The 16,748-nt window shown below is 43.6% G+C and overlaps 1 pseudogene; it reads left to right on the forward strand.

The window, feature by feature from the left end:
- Window positions 1-10,351: 10,351 nt before the first annotated feature.
- LOC150039283 (RWD domain-containing protein 3-like) lies at window positions 10,352-11,276 on the forward strand (annotated as a pseudogene).
- Window positions 11,277-16,748: the final 5,472 nt, after the last annotated feature.

Raw genomic sequence — 16,748 nt, forward strand, 5'->3', positions numbered from 1 at the left:
AGGCTACCACATTCGGTGTTATGATGTAATTTGGCAAGAATGTGTGCAATTAATGTGAAAACAAATGTGAACATATATCCTCAGAATGTGCCCGAGTCAAAGAAGAAGAGGAAGCATGCTTGCTATCACATACCATAAATCCTACACAAGGGCATCCTGCTGCTATTGGCTCCAGCTTATAGTCCATATTCCATCTGCCAGGAGCTATGGTAAGCACTGTAGGTACATCATTGTGTGGGGCCAGTCACATCAAGGGTAAAAGGCCTACCTCGTGGCCCAGTGCTCACTTCCTGGTTTTGGAGATCCAACCTGCCTGTCTCCTGGTTGGGAGATTTGGCCATGGTTTGTGATGTAAAATAAGGCTACCTGGAACCCATGGATTGGCCCTGCCGCCCTCTCTGACCTCACCTACCTCCCCCTGTCCTGCCTACTTCTATGTTAATAGATTCCTGCATCTTACTTTAGCTCCTGGTTTTTTCCCATAAAATGAGTCTGCCTTGACATTCTCCCTGGCACTTCTGTGTCTTCCCTCTGGAGAGGGAGGGCTGGGTGAAGGCGGCCAGCTGGCCCTATCCTTTCTTGGTCTGGTCTTGGTCGGGGCGTGTTCTCTCTGCCCTTCCTGCTGGTCAGGAGGCAAAGAGTGCTAAAAACCCCGACCTCATTGGGCTCCAAGGCACTAAATAATCAATTTGCTCATGGGCATCCTCCTGGCCTTCCCCTACCTGGGCTTTCTATCTCTCATGCACAGTGACACCATCGTTAGAAAAGTGAAAAAAAGAGAGCCAGGAGTTTGGCCTAGTGGTAGAGTGCTTTGCCTAGCATGCACGAACACTCGGGTTTGTTTCCTCAGCACCACATACAGAGAAATAAGCTAGAAGTGGTGTTGTGGCTCAAGGGTAGAGCTCTAGCCTTGAGAAAAGTCCAAGGACAGTGCTCAGGCCCTCAGTTCAAGCCCCATAACTGGCCAAAAAAAAAAAAAGAATTCTGATGTCTGGACACACACTCCTCTGAAGAAAACATCATTGAGAACCATGATTAATTTCACAAGCTCTCAAAGCTCACAGTAGGTTTAATGAGCACAGTTGGACACTTATGGAGAGCTATATCTGCTGATTTGGTCAGATTTGGAATTTGGGTTGGTTGTTAGTTTTTGTTTGGTTTGGATAGGAGACAGTGAAGAAAAATTGCCACATGGTTGTAGCAGAGGACAAGAAAGTAGCAGGGCTCTAACTACATCGAAAGGCAAATAATTGAATTCTTTCTCCATGTTCCAGACTGTCTCTGGAATCAAAGAAACTACGATTTCAAAGCCCCTAGCCATAGCACTTAGCGAATTACTTCTCTAAGCCATTCTTCAGGGCTTATCTGATGTTGATGTTCTTCCTTTGTCTGGTAGTCCTGGTGTTTGATGTGGTGAATGATGTGGGTTTTGAATCTACTGAGCACTGGTGACTCAGAGCTGTAATCCCAGCTACTCAGGAGCTGCGATCTGAGGATCGTGGTTCAAAACTAGCCCAGGCAGGAAAGTCTACAAACCCCTTATCTCTAACCATCAAAATCAGGAGTAGATGTGTGGTTCAAGTGGTTGAACACTCAAGCAAAACAGCCAAGAGAGATCATGAGGCTCTGAATTCCAGCCACAGTACTTGCACAAACAGAAATGGGAATCTATGTGACATCCATAGCACTTACTACAGTTTTATGTTTCTTAAGGGCAGAAAAGTTACTTCTGCAGATCTGCTGGTCATCTGGTGATTATAGCCACCTCCTTGTTCTCGGCACTCAAGATCCCTCCGACACGCCAATCTTCTTCCCACTTCAGGGCTCCTATTTCTCCCTCCTCCCCCCTTCTCCTGTACAATGTCTGGGACACTCTACAAATTTTTATACAGATTTCTGAAAAGAGCTGAGAAGGTCAAACAGAGAAAAATTCCAATGATGAAGATTCTTTTTTTTTTTTAAATTAGGGAACAAGTCAAAAAGATCCTCATTCCAGCTGTACACTGCAGTCTGTTTCCCAGGTGCACCTGTACTATCCAACAGGGAGATACTTGCATTTTCTGCTTGAACATGAAAGTTCATGGGTCCTGGAGACTTGAGGCGGGACCTGGTGCCAGCTCATTGGTGGTGACACCATTCCTGAGCATGTACTGTGCTCACTCAGGGCAGCTAGTCTGGATGGTAGTGGTCTTAAAGGTTATTAAAAATATACTTGGATAGAGAAATCTGTGCCTAACTGTGAGGTGTGCAGACTTGCAAATCAGCATGTGGGTCCAGCAAAGGTAGAAGACAGAACTTTCTCAGATAGGCACACACCCTTCCGCAGCTCCCCTTCATTCTTTCCCTGCTCCAACTTTGTCTGGATCTGTCAAGAATGATGTCATCTTGCTATCAGCAACATGCACAATTTACTTACCAACTTTTGCCATTAATTCTGGACACTGGGGAGGGAAGGACTCAGGGTGATTTTGGGTTTGAATGAGTCAGAGCTTTCATTTGAACTTCTCTTTTCTCATTCTGTATATAACGCACCAGATTTTTATTTTTTTTTAATTTGGCAACCTTCTATGTATACATCAAAGGCAAAAGCCACTTTTATTAGAATCCTTTCTCCCTTTGTATCCAGAATCTACCAATTGAAAGTGGGGCTACTCAGAGGCCCCATCAGGTAGTAGGAAAAGAAAGTTAGGCCCATGGTGAGTGAACTGAGGGGTCAGCCACAAGTTCTGCCTTTCATTTTATCTGATGAAGCTCATCTCCTGGAGACGATTGGTCCCATCATGTGGCAAGGTTTCCTTCATCATCTTCCCAGGAGCACAGACCTACATATCTGAACTCTTCCAGGCCCAGCCACACAGAAACTAAGGTAAGGCCTGCCTGTAACATCTGTTTATTGTGTGGAAGTCTGCAGGTTTTCAGTAGTTGTTGTGCAAGACACACTCAGAGCAATCCATTGGTCGAGGAGTCTCTGCCTGGGCTGGTGTGGTCTGTGAAAGCACAGCCATGGGGAGGGAGCATGAGCAGTCATGAGACACAGGATGTGGAGGAGAATGTACTTCACTCAACTGCATGCCCCCCCCAATCAGATCCTGCCACAATTCTACCATATTTTCTGTCCTCATGCACCAGCATCTCCTTCACAGAGGGACTTACCAATCTCTAAGCTCAAGATCTGGCAATATGGCTTGAGTGGCTGCTATCTGCCACAGATGTCTCATGCTCAAGTCTTCAGCTTTCCTAATTGGAAGAACTGCTGGCCTTGACAAGAACCCTACAGCTACAGGGCACCCTGCTGGAGAGACTCCATTGCCAACCACTAGGCTCTGCCTTGTTGATCCACTTGTGGATCAAGAGTGAATACTGTGGACAAAGTGAAAACAGTTTTTTATTTTGTTTCGTTGGTCATGGGGCTTGAACTTTGGACCTGAGTGTTGTCCCTGAGCTCTTCTGCACAAGGCTACTGCCCTACCGCTTAAGTCACAGGGACACTTTGTGTTTTCTAGTGGTTAATTGGAGATGAGAGTGTGAGGAATTTCAGTGCTTGCTGGCTTTGAACCTCAGCCCTCAGATTTCAGCCTCCTGAATAGGTAGGATTACAGCCATGAGGGAATGGGCCTGGCTTACTATTTTTGTAATAGTTGTATATAAGTGTTAATGATCTTACACATTGAATTTGCTTCATCCTATATTAATTTCAATATGATGATAGATTTGCTTCTCCTTCAAACTTAATATTCAGAGAGAGAGAGAGAGAGAGAGAGAGAGAGAGAGAGAGAGAGAGAGAGAGAGAGAGAGTGAGAGAGAGAGAGAGATTTGCCAGAATTTCTTTATAAAGAAGAAGAGCAACACTTTAGAAGAAAAAAAATTTTGTAGTATTACAGATCGGGTTTTAAGTTGTGACAATGAATTTGCCTAGTCTCATAAAATTCCCCTGTAGTTATACAAGAGAGAGTGATTTTTAATAGTCTAGTTCTGAGCAGGGTATGGTGGTACATTTTAATTTTCCCAAAAACCTTGGAAACCTGCAATGGGAATATCAGTTGACCTAGGTGTTTCAAACAGTCTGGATAACACAGCCAGAGTGTAAAATACATGCACATACACACAACTGAGCCAGCAAGTGAGAGATAGAGAGGGAGGAGGTGGGGGAGAGAAAATATCGTAATTCTTACTGTATTTGTGGGCAATCTTTTTGAGTTGTTCAAAGTCAACTATAGTCTAAAAATAGTAATAAAAACACCAGAAAATTCATAAATTTTATTTTTTAATTATTTCTTTTTGTGTGGTGCTGAGGATCAATTGTGAAGCCTTTAGATGCAAGGTGAATGCTCTCATACTGAGTTATCCATAATTTAAAGCTCCCGTAATTTTTTTTCTATTTTTTTGGCAGTCCTGGAGGTTAGGACTTGAGCCCTGACCTTGGACTTTTCTCAAGGCTAGAGCTCTACCACTTGAGCCTCAGCACCTCTTGCAGCTTTTTTCTATGTGTGTGGTACTGAGGAATTAAACACCGGTCATCCTTCATTCTAGGCAAGCACTCTACCACTAGGCCCAATTCCCAGCCCTCCCATAAATTTTTAGTTACTCACTACTCTGAGTAGGAGGAGGATGAAATCTAACACCTGCCTTTCACCTTGTCTATGTCCAGCTGTGGGCCTCACCAACCACTGACTGCCTCTTAGAGATAAATTTCATACTTGTTCATTTTCAAGACCAACCGTTGGATTCTGAGTGAAAATTTCCTAGCAGCTTGCTTACATTCGGACTTTTGGATGTGAAAAAATTCATGCATTGGAAAACCCGTAGATAAACAGGAGTGTGATTAGCATAGGGAAGAACAGATTTCAATAAAATGAGGAAATAGATGAAATGGGATGTGTCAGAAGGCAAAGGATCCTTCCTGCTACAAAGGAAAAAGGGGGAGGGGCTGTGGAGGCTGCCCAAAGCCCATGGCTGACATTCAACTTCAAGAGGGGCATGCATTTGAATTGCTCAATAAAACTGAATGTAAGGGACCTGGGGCATGCATTTGAATTGCTCAATAAAACTGAATGTAAGGGACCTGGAGCATGGCCTAATGGTAGAGTGCTTGCCTCCCATGCACAAACTCATGTGTTCTATTCCTTAGCACCACATACACAGAAAAAGCTGGAAGTGGTATTGTGGCTCAAGGGTAAGCCTTGAGAAAGCCCAAGGATAGTGCCCAGGCCCTGAGTTCAAGCCCAGGACTGGCAAAAAAAAGAATGTAAATTAGGTAGCATCCAAGAGAGAATGGGAACTCTATATGTCTTGGCTCAGTGATGGAGTAGGGAGAGAGATGTCCATGTGTGAAGTGCCCCTGTGGCTCAAGTGGCAGATCACTAGCCTTGAGCAAAATGTGTCCAAGGAGGCACCCAGGCTAGAGCTCTACCACTCTCTAGCTCTACTCCTGGGTCTTCGTGCATGCTAGGCAAGCACTCCACCACTAGGCCACAATTCTAACTCACCAAATAATGGATTTTATTATATTTCCACCCGTGCACAAGAGAACTGTGTTCTTATTCACATTCTCATCCTGGTTCCTATACACCTTCCTATCCTTCCCTCTGCTTAGGCCTTTTTTATTTAGATGTTTGATTACTTGTACATATGGGTCTAGACTCCAAATGTAAGAGAAAACATGTGGTGGTCACAAGTCTGACATATTCTCCTTGGCTTTTCTGATGTCCACTTCCTCTCATTTTTTTGGAACTAACACACTTTTATTCTCATAGATGACTGAACAAGACTCCAGTGTGTGTGTGTGTGTGTGTGTGTGTGTGTGTGTGTGTGTGTGTGTGTGTGTGTATTTTTTCCTCCCTCCGTTCATCTGTTGACAGAAACTTGAGTGGCCACATAAATCTTTACTGTTATAATAGTGCCACAGTAAACATGAGTGTCCAGTTCTCAACAATACTGAATTTATACTGTCTGTGACATGTTTCACTAATTAGGTAGGAAATTTGAACAGGTGCACCATACCTCTCTCATTTGGGAAGCTCCAACATTACGTTGTTGGAAAGACATGTTGTTGATTTCTCAGGAACCATTCCGAATCCCAAACTGCTCCTCATAGGAGGAAATGGAATGAATTCCCTGCCATCCAGTTTTGGCTTTTAAATATTAATTTTTTCCACTTTTTAAAACTTACAAAATAGTTCCTGTCGCTCTCTCCATTCCCCCCTCCCTCCCTCCGTCCTTCCGTCCGTCCTTCCTTCCTTCCTTCCTTCCTTCCTTCCTTCCTTCCTTCCTTCCTTCTTCCCTACTTCCCTCCCTCCCTCTCTCTTCTCTCCCTCCCCTCTTTTTCTCGCTCTTACTCTCTGACTCCTCCCTTACTCTTTTGCTGTCAGTACTTGGGCTTGAACTCACAGCTACTGGCTCTTACTTATCTCAGAGTTGGCCCTTCTCACTTGAGTTGTGTCTCTACTTCCGACTTGTTGGTGGTTACATTTAGACTTTCCTGCCTGGGCTGTCTTGAGCCATGATCCTGAGGTATCAGCCTCCTCAGTAGCTAGGATTTCCCTTGTAAGCCTCCAGCAATTGTTGATACCAGTGTGAGGGCCTGACAGTGGTATGTACTTTCACCAGCACTCCTCACCTCCCATTCCACTTTGTGCTTTCTCTGCCTTCCTGTGAGCTCACTTGGACCATGTGAGAAAGGCCAGTTCATCTCTTAGGTTGGGTTACTGTGGCTGAGATTGACGGTGTGGCAAGCTGGCCTAGAGGTGTCCTGTGCTGTTCTTCATCATTGCACTGAATGGTGTTGGGTCATCTGCTTGAGCACTAATTTCTGTAGTTTCCCAAACCCCAATCCCACCGAGGTATGATATTGCTCTCCTATTAAAAGGAATCACTCATAACCCTAGCCACTGATGATGGTGTGAATGGAACCTGAATGTCAATTTAGACAGGAAAGTTTGAGGGTCCATCTCCAATTCATCAGCAAAATGCTGGACTGGAGTCATAACTTAAGTGGGAGAGTACCTGCTATGAGCACAGAACTCTCTCTCTCTCTCTCTCTCTCACTCTCTCTCCCTCCCTCCCTCCCTCCCTCTCTGTCTCTCTCTCCCTCTCTCTCTCTCTCTCCCTCTCTCTCCCTCTCTCTCTCTCTCTCTCTCTCTCTCTCTCTCTCTCTCTCTCTCTCTCTCTCTCTCACACACACACACACACTCACGCAAACAAAAGAGGGAAGAAGGAAAGGTCTGGTGTGGTGGACTCCTCTGTGAGAGGCCTGTAGACATTCTGGTCAGCTTTCTCTGGGGATGAAGCACTGGAGATGACTGGTATCCCATGATGCAATCTTGCCTTCTCCGTGCTGGAATCACCTGCTTAGCCCTCTCAGAAAGCACCATTTGATCTCCAAGTACACTGCTCATCTGTCTCTGACCACAACTCCTGGAGCTCACAGCATAGGTTTGATCTTCCTGAAAGGCCAGATCCATGATCCTTCCCCTGGGACTCAGAGAAGACATTTAATTATTTGCAAACCTCAAGTTTCCTCTATGAAACGAAGCTAATAATATCTCATACATTATAGAGATGATCTGAGAGATGAGATGAAATCAAACATTCTAAACATGTAGCTAGGTCCTAGAACTTGTATGCTTTGCCTCCCAAGTGCTGGTATAACAGACCTGTACAATCACACTTGCAACTAAGTTATTCCTTTGCTTTCTTCACCTTCCAGGTACTGAACTCAGGACCTTGGGCATGTTCCTCTACCAATCCTCAGTACTGGGGTATTTTAGGAGGAAGGGAGGAAATTAGGTCACTGTGAGCATGCCCTTAAATGGCATATTGGGGATGAGAGTCTCTGTGTGCCCTCTCTCCCTCTCTCCCTCCACCCCCCAGCCACTGAGTTACACAGGCCTCCTCTTCTATCACATGTTCCTGTTGATATACATTGCTCAAAATAATATAGCCAAGAGATATGTTTGGATGAGGCAATGTAAACCCTTTTCTTCTTTTCAGTGGATTGTCTCAATTATTTTGTAACAGACAGCTGACTCTCCAGGTGAAGTGAGATTTTCTTTGTATTGTGTAACCTAGGTACACAGTGATGAGAAACCCAAAGGAAAAACTCTGACTGTAAATCTGTCACATTTTCTGTTGATGCCATAGTTTTAGATGTTTAAATATTCATGTGTTTGGCAAATACATTAGAACCCGAGTGATAAATGGAACTGTATAGAAGGTTACCTGTGATGTTAAAAGGGTCCCCAGTGATTAACAACTGTGCATTAGTAATTCTGACGATGACATGCCCTTAAGTTTCATACTGTTTCTCTCTTCCCTCTTGTTCGATTATAACAGTAGGTCCATGGCATTAAAAAGAGCAGAGGAGAATGCAGATCAATAATGATTGGCTTACAGGGAATTGGAAGTCCAGAAACTATATATCTTTAACATTTGATTTTTCTTTTAGCAGGAAATGTGTGGTAGCAGCTAAGATTTTCTAGTTTTTTTTTTTTTGCCAGTCCTAGGTCTTGAACTCAGGGCCTGAGCACTGCCCTTGGGCTTTTTCCTCAAGTCTAGCATTCAAACACTTGAGCCACAGCACCACTTCTGGCTTTTTCTTATGTATGTGGTACAAGAGGAATCAAATCCGGGTCTTCATGCATGTTAGGCAAGCACTCTACCACTAAGCCAAACACCCAGCCGAGTTTCTAGTTTTTAAAAACACATATATAGCCAGGTGCTGGTGGCTGCTGCTCCAATCCTAGCTACTCAGGAGGCTGGAGCTTGAACTCAGGGCCTGTGTACTGTCCTTGTGCTTTCTTAAGGCTAGAGCTCTACCACTTGAACCACAACACCACTTAGAGATTTTCTTTTTCTTCTCTCTCTCTCTCTCTCTCTCTCTCTCTCTCTTTCTTTCTTTCTTCTTTCTTTTTTCTTTCCTTCTTTCCTTCTTTCTTTCCTTCTTTTGTGGTGTGTCATTAGACTTGAAGTCTGGGCCTGGGCATTGCCCCTGAGCTCTTTTTCAGCTCCAGGCTATCACCCTACCGCTTGAGCCTCAGCACCATTTCTGATTTTCTAGTTGTTAACTGGAGATAAGAGTCTCATGGACTTTACTGCCCGGGCTTGCTTTTATCTGCAGTCCTTAGATCTCAGCCTCCTGAGTGGATGGTATTACAGCTGTGAGCCACTGTGCTGGGCTATTATGACTGTGTAGGTGGTACAAGGAATCAAAACTGGGGCCTTTGTGCATGCTAGGCAAGTACTCTACTAATAGTCCACACTCCTGGCCACACAAATCATTTTTATGGGGAAATCTTGGTTTTTGAATAGAAAGAAAAATGTTATAGGATTTTCTAATCCAATGTTTCATTTATCATTGTTTGATGGATTTTTTCCAGTAGAATATTTCACTTGTGATGTTTTTCTGTACTTCATTGTGTTGATATAGTATGGCTTATTTTCTGTCTTCTTTCACCCATCATTATGCCATAAGCACTCAATGCATATGATAGTATTAATAACCCTATTAACGGCTAATATTTGTCAAGTGTTTCCTCTCTATGGATCAGGCAGTATTTAACCAGTCACGTAATATGCTATAGCTTACAACAGCCAATGAGGTAAATCTATTACAAGTGCCATGTATCACACAATAATGGAAAGAAAAGTTTCAAGAACTTACCAAGTACTAGGCAGAAGTGAGTAACAAAGCAGGGATTTGCACCCAGGCAACTTAAACCCAGACTCTAAGTCTCATAGTTGCTGTAAATCCTGCTCAGCCCAATTATTCCTAAGCCATGCAACTTCATATTTGTTCTCATAGGAGGCACTGAGGATTTTGGGGAATAGAATATTGTCCTATTAATCTTTACATATCCATAACTTAGTGAAATGTACAGCTCATATCAAGAATTTAGTATGTATTTTTCAAAAGTGAATTAATTTCTGATTTGGGCATAAAACATTGGGAAAACATCACAGAATGCTGTACTGACTCAATAAAATTTAAGTGGAGTCCACAGTATTTTCTACGATTTTTCTCACTCTACTAGTAACTTGCCGTTCCCCATCAAATAGTGGAATTAGGAAGTCACATGCTGTGGTTCATGTGATAATCTACTAAGCAGGAGGCTGGGATATGGAGGATGAGAGATTCAAGGTCAGGCAGAAAGTTCTGTGAGTTTGTCTCCAAAATAGCCAGCAAAAATTAGGATATATGGCTCAAGTATTAGAGTATCAGCAAAGCAAGCAGGTCAAGAGAGCATGAGGCCCTGAGTTTAAACATTAATGAAATAGCCAGCAAAAATTAGGATGTATGAGTGGCCGTGAGGCCGCACTGCTCCCGGCCTGGTGACGGCGGCCGCCGGAAGCGGACATGGTGGCGCTGGTGAGCGAGGAGCTCGAGGCTTTGGCAGCGATTTTCTGCGGGCTCCATGAGTGGGAGGTGTTGAGCCGCTCAGGTGAAGACCCCGAGGCTATCAGCCTCCAGTGTTCTCCCCGCGGCCTGGCCGGGGGCCCTGCCCCGCGCCCCTCCCCCCTGGCCCTGGCGCCCGAGACCTGGGCCCCTTCCCTGAGGCCTTGAAACAGATGGGACTGTGTTCAGAATCCACACAAAGGCTGAAGGACTTGGAGATGTGGATATACCCTGAGAGTCGGTATTCCAGTTACCTGCCACCTACCCCTTGTGCCTGCCCAGGATCTCAATTAACTCTGAACTCCTGACCAGGGCCCAGTGTGAGACTGGGAAAGACATGCTACTCGAGCAAGCAGAGACCCTCCTGTCAGAACCTATGGGTCATGAGCTGGTCCTCTGGCGTCAGCAGAATCTCCGGCATATCCTCAACCAGCCAGAACCCAGAAAGGGCAGCAGCCAGGATGCTTTTGCAGTCAGCCCGATCATGGATGATGGATTGTGGCTGGCTCTTTTGCATCTAGATCCTATGAGAGCAAAGACTAAATACATCAGAACTGTGCAGAAATGGGCTTCTGATTTAAGGCTCACAGGAAGACTGGTGTTCATGGGTAAAATAACACTGATTTTACTGCAAGGACACAGAAGCAACATCAAGGAGTACCTGATGCTGCAGAAAACCTCCAAAGTCGATGTGGACTCAAGTGGAAAGAAATGCAAAGAGAAAATGATTAGTGTACTATTGGAAACAAAAGTACAGATAGAACACACAAGGTTTCTGGCATTTGAAGTCAAAGAATATTGAGTGTGGGATGACTTACAAAAGGAATTTGAAGCTGCAGGACTTCAGAAGGTTTTCCCCGAATTTGAGCTTGGGCTGGTGAAATAAAATGAATGACAGGAGTCTGGATCAAACAGCAGGGTTTTGTTGTTGCCCTGGCTTGGTGGAGGGGCTATTGAAAGAATTCTAAGGAGGCAATGTTAAGGTTTCTCTCAAGTACAGTCTTTCTCATTTCTGGGACAAAAGCTGTGTTTCATAGAATATACGCAGGAAAATACCTTCCATGTCCTAATTTTTGCCAGGGAAAACTGGGCTTAATAGATGGAACTTTAGTTAGAAGATAAAGAGATGAAAGCAAAAAAGCCTTTGTTTTTTTTTCATATATTTTTATTGTAATTAATAGAAGGGTTACATTATATTCGCCAGATAGAAGGTGCATTAATTCCCATACATTGATACCCTTTCTTATGTCTTGGTCCCCATTTCCCTCCCCCCCCTCATCCCACCCCTCATCTTATTTTTCCCCCTTCCCTATCCAGTTGCAAATAACCAAATACAAATATATCCAATATATCAGATAACAAAGTGAGATACTGTAACAATATGAGATAACCAAGGGACAGCAAAAGAGATGAGAGATAGCATAGTACATTAAGGACAACAATCACTCATTATATGGCTAAAAAAGCCTTTGTTTTATTTTTTAAACTTTTAAAAAATTTTTACAGTGTCTTTATTTAACTCTGTGAAGTAGATCTGTGCTTCCTATGTTCTTTTTCAAAATTTACTTTTAATATATTTTATTGTTATTGTAGAAGTGATGTACAGAGGGTTACTGTAACATAACTCAGATAATTGTACATTTCTCTTTGGATATTGTTACCTGAGCCTTTGCTTTAAATAGACTGTTTGGAACTATGCAGTTTTTAAATAGTTAAAAAAAATTAGGATATATGGTTCACGTATTAGAGTGTCAACAAAGCAAGCAAGCCAAGAGAGCATGAGGCCCTATTTGTAGACTTTCCTGCCTGGGCTAGTTTTGAACCACGATCCTCAGATCTCAGCTCCTGAGTAGCTGGGATTACAGCTCTGAGTCACCAGTGCTCAGTAGATTCGAAACCCACATCATTCACCACATCAAACACCAGGACTACCAGACAAAGGAAGACCGTCAACATCAGATAAGCCCTGAAGAATGGCTTAGAGAAGTAATTCGCTAAGTGCTATGGCTAGGGGCTTTGAAATCGTAGTTTCTTTGATTCCAGAGACAGTCTGGAACATGGAGAAAGAATTCAATTATTTGCCTTTCGATGTAGTTAGAGCCCTGCTACTTTCTTGTCCTCTGCTACAACCATGTGGCAATTTTTCTTCACTGTCTCCTATCCAAAACAAAAACTAACAACCAACCCAAATTCCAAATCTGACCAAATCAGCAGATATAGCTCTCCATAAGTGTCCAACTGTGCTCATTAAACCTACTGTGAGCTTTGAGAGCTTGTGAAATTAATCATGGTTCTCAATGATGTTTTCTTCAGAGGAGTGTGTGTCCAGACATCAGAATTCTTTTTTTTTTTTTTGGCCAGTTATGGGGCTTGAACTGAGGGCCTGAGCACTGTCCTTGGACTTTTCTCAAGGCTAGAGCTCTACCCTTGAGCCACAACACCACTTCTAGCTTATTTCTCTGTATGTGGTGCTGAGGAAACAAACCCGAGTGTTCGTGCATGCTAGGCAAAGCACTCTACCACTAGGCCAAACTCCTGGCTCTCTTTTTTTCACTTTTCTAACGATGGTGTCACTGTGCATGAGAGATAGAAAGCCCAGGTAGGGGAAGGCCAGGAGGATGCCAATGAGCAAATTGATTATTTAGTGCCTTGGAGCCCAATGAGGTCGGGGTTTTTAGCTCTGATCATCACAGTTCTAAGCCAGCCTTGACTCTTATCTCCAATGACCTAACCAAACAAAACCAAAATGGAGAAATGGCTCAAGTAGTAGAGCACCAGCCTTGAAAAAAAAAAGTTTGGCTTAGTGGTAGAATGCTTGCCTAGCATTCACAAAGACCTTGGTTCAATTCCTCAGTACCACACTCATAGAAAAGCCAGAAGTGGTGCTGTGGCTCTACTGGTAGAGCCTTGATAAAACCAAGGACAGTGCTCAAATCCTGAGTTCAGTCCCCAGACTAGCAAAATAAAAAGAACAATAAAGGCTCAAGTTTCACATCTCAATATTGGAACCAAAAGAAAAAAATAAATAAATAAAATCCTTGGCTTCAGAGTAAGCACGTTGTAGGTATGAATCTTGTCTCTGTCTGGTCTCTTCTTGATGACCTTTAGCAGTTTTCTCATCTGTAAAATGGGGATCTTGAGGTAAGATGACAAAAAGTGATTAAACCTGGTGCTAGGCATGGAAAATTAGTCTACAAATGCTCACGATTATGATTATTACAGGCTAGGTTGTATTATTCCTCAAGAGCAGATGAACAGTGTCTTATCCCAGGACATAGATGAGCACAGCAAAATCAATACCACAGAACTGGTGTAGAGCAGTAGTATGAATGGCGATGCTGGCAAGAGCTCCTTCCTGCAGCATGGCCCTGCCCACAGCAAGACCCTGCCTGTCCTGAATGCACTTCCCTTTCAACAACCAGCATGGCAGGCCCCCTACTGACACGTAAATATGATCCTGGGAACTGTGGGCTTGACCTGGGAGTTGGAAATGTTGCTAGAAGGCAGAAATGGTCAGAGGGGATCTGGAGAGATCTACTCAAAGGCTTCTGGAGTTCAAAGCCAACTCCAGTAGAGACACAGTTAGGATCTGGACCTTAAGCTTGAGGAATAGATCATATCTTGGGCAGAGACATTTTCCAGGGAAAGACAATTTCAAAGCAAAGGCTATCCACTCACCTGGCAGTAGAGACTAGAAATAAGCTAGAACCAAAAAACAATCTTGAAAAGGAGTCCCAAGGGATTGAGCAGCCTTTGACTTTTGCCTGGCATAGGGCTGCATTTTCCCAGAAGGCTGTTTGTTCACTGTGAGGGCTTGGTTGTGAAGGCCTAGAGAGAAATGGTCTCAGAACTGAAAATGCATCAAGGAAATGGGGCCCATTCTCTCCTTCACTGAGAAGTTTCACAGAACTTTGAACTCTTTACAGGTGGGGTCCATGTAGCTCAGCTAAGCTAGAACAATGCCTTTCCTTTCATCTTCCATGTGAGGAAATTTGGACTTTCTGCAGCAAATGCTAGCTGTGCAAAGTGGTGTGTGTGTATGTGTGTGCGTGTGTGTGTGTGTGTGTGTGTGTGTGTGTGTAAAATAATAGATAAATAAACAGGATTCAACATGGCACTTTCAAAAATGTATCTTCCCCTTTACCTACTCTGATTCTTCTTTGTCCCTCCCTCTGTACTTCAATTTCCATTAATCCTATTTAATTAGTGATCCTTTCTGATGCTTTAGTTTAGCCTTGAAGGTATGATTCCAGATGCTGTCCTGTCTCTCCTTAGAATCATTGTGGTGGGTAGACACTGAAGCAGAGTGTCTCTGTGGGCTCAGCCTCCCTGTGTAAATAGCTTCTTGTCAGGATGGATCTCTCACTGTCCATAGGTTCTGCTTTCTTCTCAGGCAGAATCCACTCAATGGTGCTTTGTCCAAGCCCTATCTTCTTTATCCTTTCCTTTGGTCATTTGATTGACAATGCTGCCATGTGTGATAGGAAATGGAGTTTGCCAAAGAGGAATCCCGCCTCCCCCCCACACACACCCTTTATATTGCTCTCAAGGTGTGATGAGAAAAACCTGTTTTGGTAGTTTCTCTACCTGCAGGACATGCTAATCATAAATGACTGCCAGAGACTGGAGCTCTGAAATGTCATTCCGACATTGTCCCTGGAGAGGGGGAGGAGAAGAAATCAGGGCAACCTCTAAAGACAGCCAGCCCTCACAAATGCAGAGGGGCCAAACTTGCCTCTTTCATGAATGGGGCTGGATTTGGAGGCATGCCAAGCTGGGCTTCAAGACCAAGCTGTGTGTAACCTTTGGTGATCCATCTTTCAGCTCTGAGCCTAGTTTCTTTGCCAACAAAATAGAGATTTTTTTAAAAGCACCATCCCCCCCACCCAGGAATGAGGAAGATGAAAGAAGATAACCTAGATAAATTATCTTTCCAGCAGTCCATACCCAATAAGGTTTCCTCTCTCCTTCTGGCACTCCCTACCCTGATCCTATGGCCATGGAAACAAATCCTTCCTTTTTCCTACTGAAAGGTGCCATGGAACTTGAATTTTAAGCAGTAATTTCAGCCCCTGCCAGCCAGTATTTCACTGCTTTAGCTATTCATCTGGTTCCACACGGATTACCCATCCACCCCTTCTCCTTTCCAATATTTAGCAGAATATTCCTCTCTCATACAGGTTGTTTATATAGAGCCCCACAGGGAATCTTTCCTCTCTTAGCCCTCCTAAGCCACAAACTGAAAAGAACTACTGCGTTCTTCACTTTTCATGACCACCTCTGGATGTACAAGTCACTTAGCACCGGCAGAAATAATGAATTCTTCCCTTTGCTGCAGAGGTTATCCACTACAGGCCATTAAAAAGATACTCATTTTTAAAATATACTTGACAGCCTAGAAGATATATTTGATAGATCAGAAAACTGAGCCCATTATATGACATTTAGAATATATAGTGTGATGATATACTTCTAAAATGTGCAATATACCTTATGAATTTATATCGCATGGGTGGCACTTCGTTATTTGTATTATTTTCCCACTGTGAATTCAAAGTTTCTAGATGATTTCCCTGTTTGAGCTTTCCCTATTACTTAGGCCCCCAGCCAAGCAGGAAAAAATTAAAAAGACATAAATGCAGAGTTCAAGGTTGTTGATTTTGCACCAAATACTAGAACTCCCAGAGAATGCACAGAACAGCGAGGGGTCTCAGTTCAGCAGGCATATTTACACACATTCTCAATCTCTCTCTCTCTCAATATCTCTCTCTCTCTCTCTCTCTCTGTGTGTGTGTGAGTGTGTGTGTGTGTGCCTTCCTCTCTCCTCTCTCTTCTGTCTGTCTTCCTGTCTTTCTCTCTCTGTCTCTGTCTCTATCTCTCTGCTCTCTCTGTCTCTCTCTGTCTATGTCTCTATGTCTCTGTCTTCCTATCTCTGTCTCTGACTTTGTCTCTCTGTCTCTGTCTCTCTGTCTCTGTCTCTCTCTGTGTCTCTGTCTGTCTGTCTGTCTGTCTGTCTGTCTGTCTCTCTCTCTCTCTCTCTCTCTCTCTCTCTCACACACACACACACACACACACACACACACACACACACACACACACCATAGTTATAGGGGCAAATGGGAGATTATCTCCACATTACAAAGTTGAAAGCAAGAATTCTAGAGCAATGGAGCCTCCTCTTACAGTCAAGCAGGTAAGGGAGGCCATAGCCCCAGCCTGTATTTCTGAATGTTATCACCTTGTTGCCTTCAAGGATGAACTTGAGGTCTGAAGGTCACTGTGTTGGGAAGGTAGTAATTGTGGAAGAAGACTCAAGTTTCAGTAGAAGAGCACGTGCAGGAACTTCATTCCAGAGCTC

Source organism: Megascapheus bottae, unplaced genomic scaffold, assembly GCF_031878675.1.
Source record: "Megascapheus bottae isolate mThoBot1 unplaced genomic scaffold, mThoBot2.hap1 HAP1_SCAFFOLD_40, whole genome shotgun sequence".
In the NCBI taxonomy this organism is placed as follows: domain Eukaryota; kingdom Metazoa; phylum Chordata; class Mammalia; order Rodentia; family Geomyidae; genus Megascapheus; species Megascapheus bottae.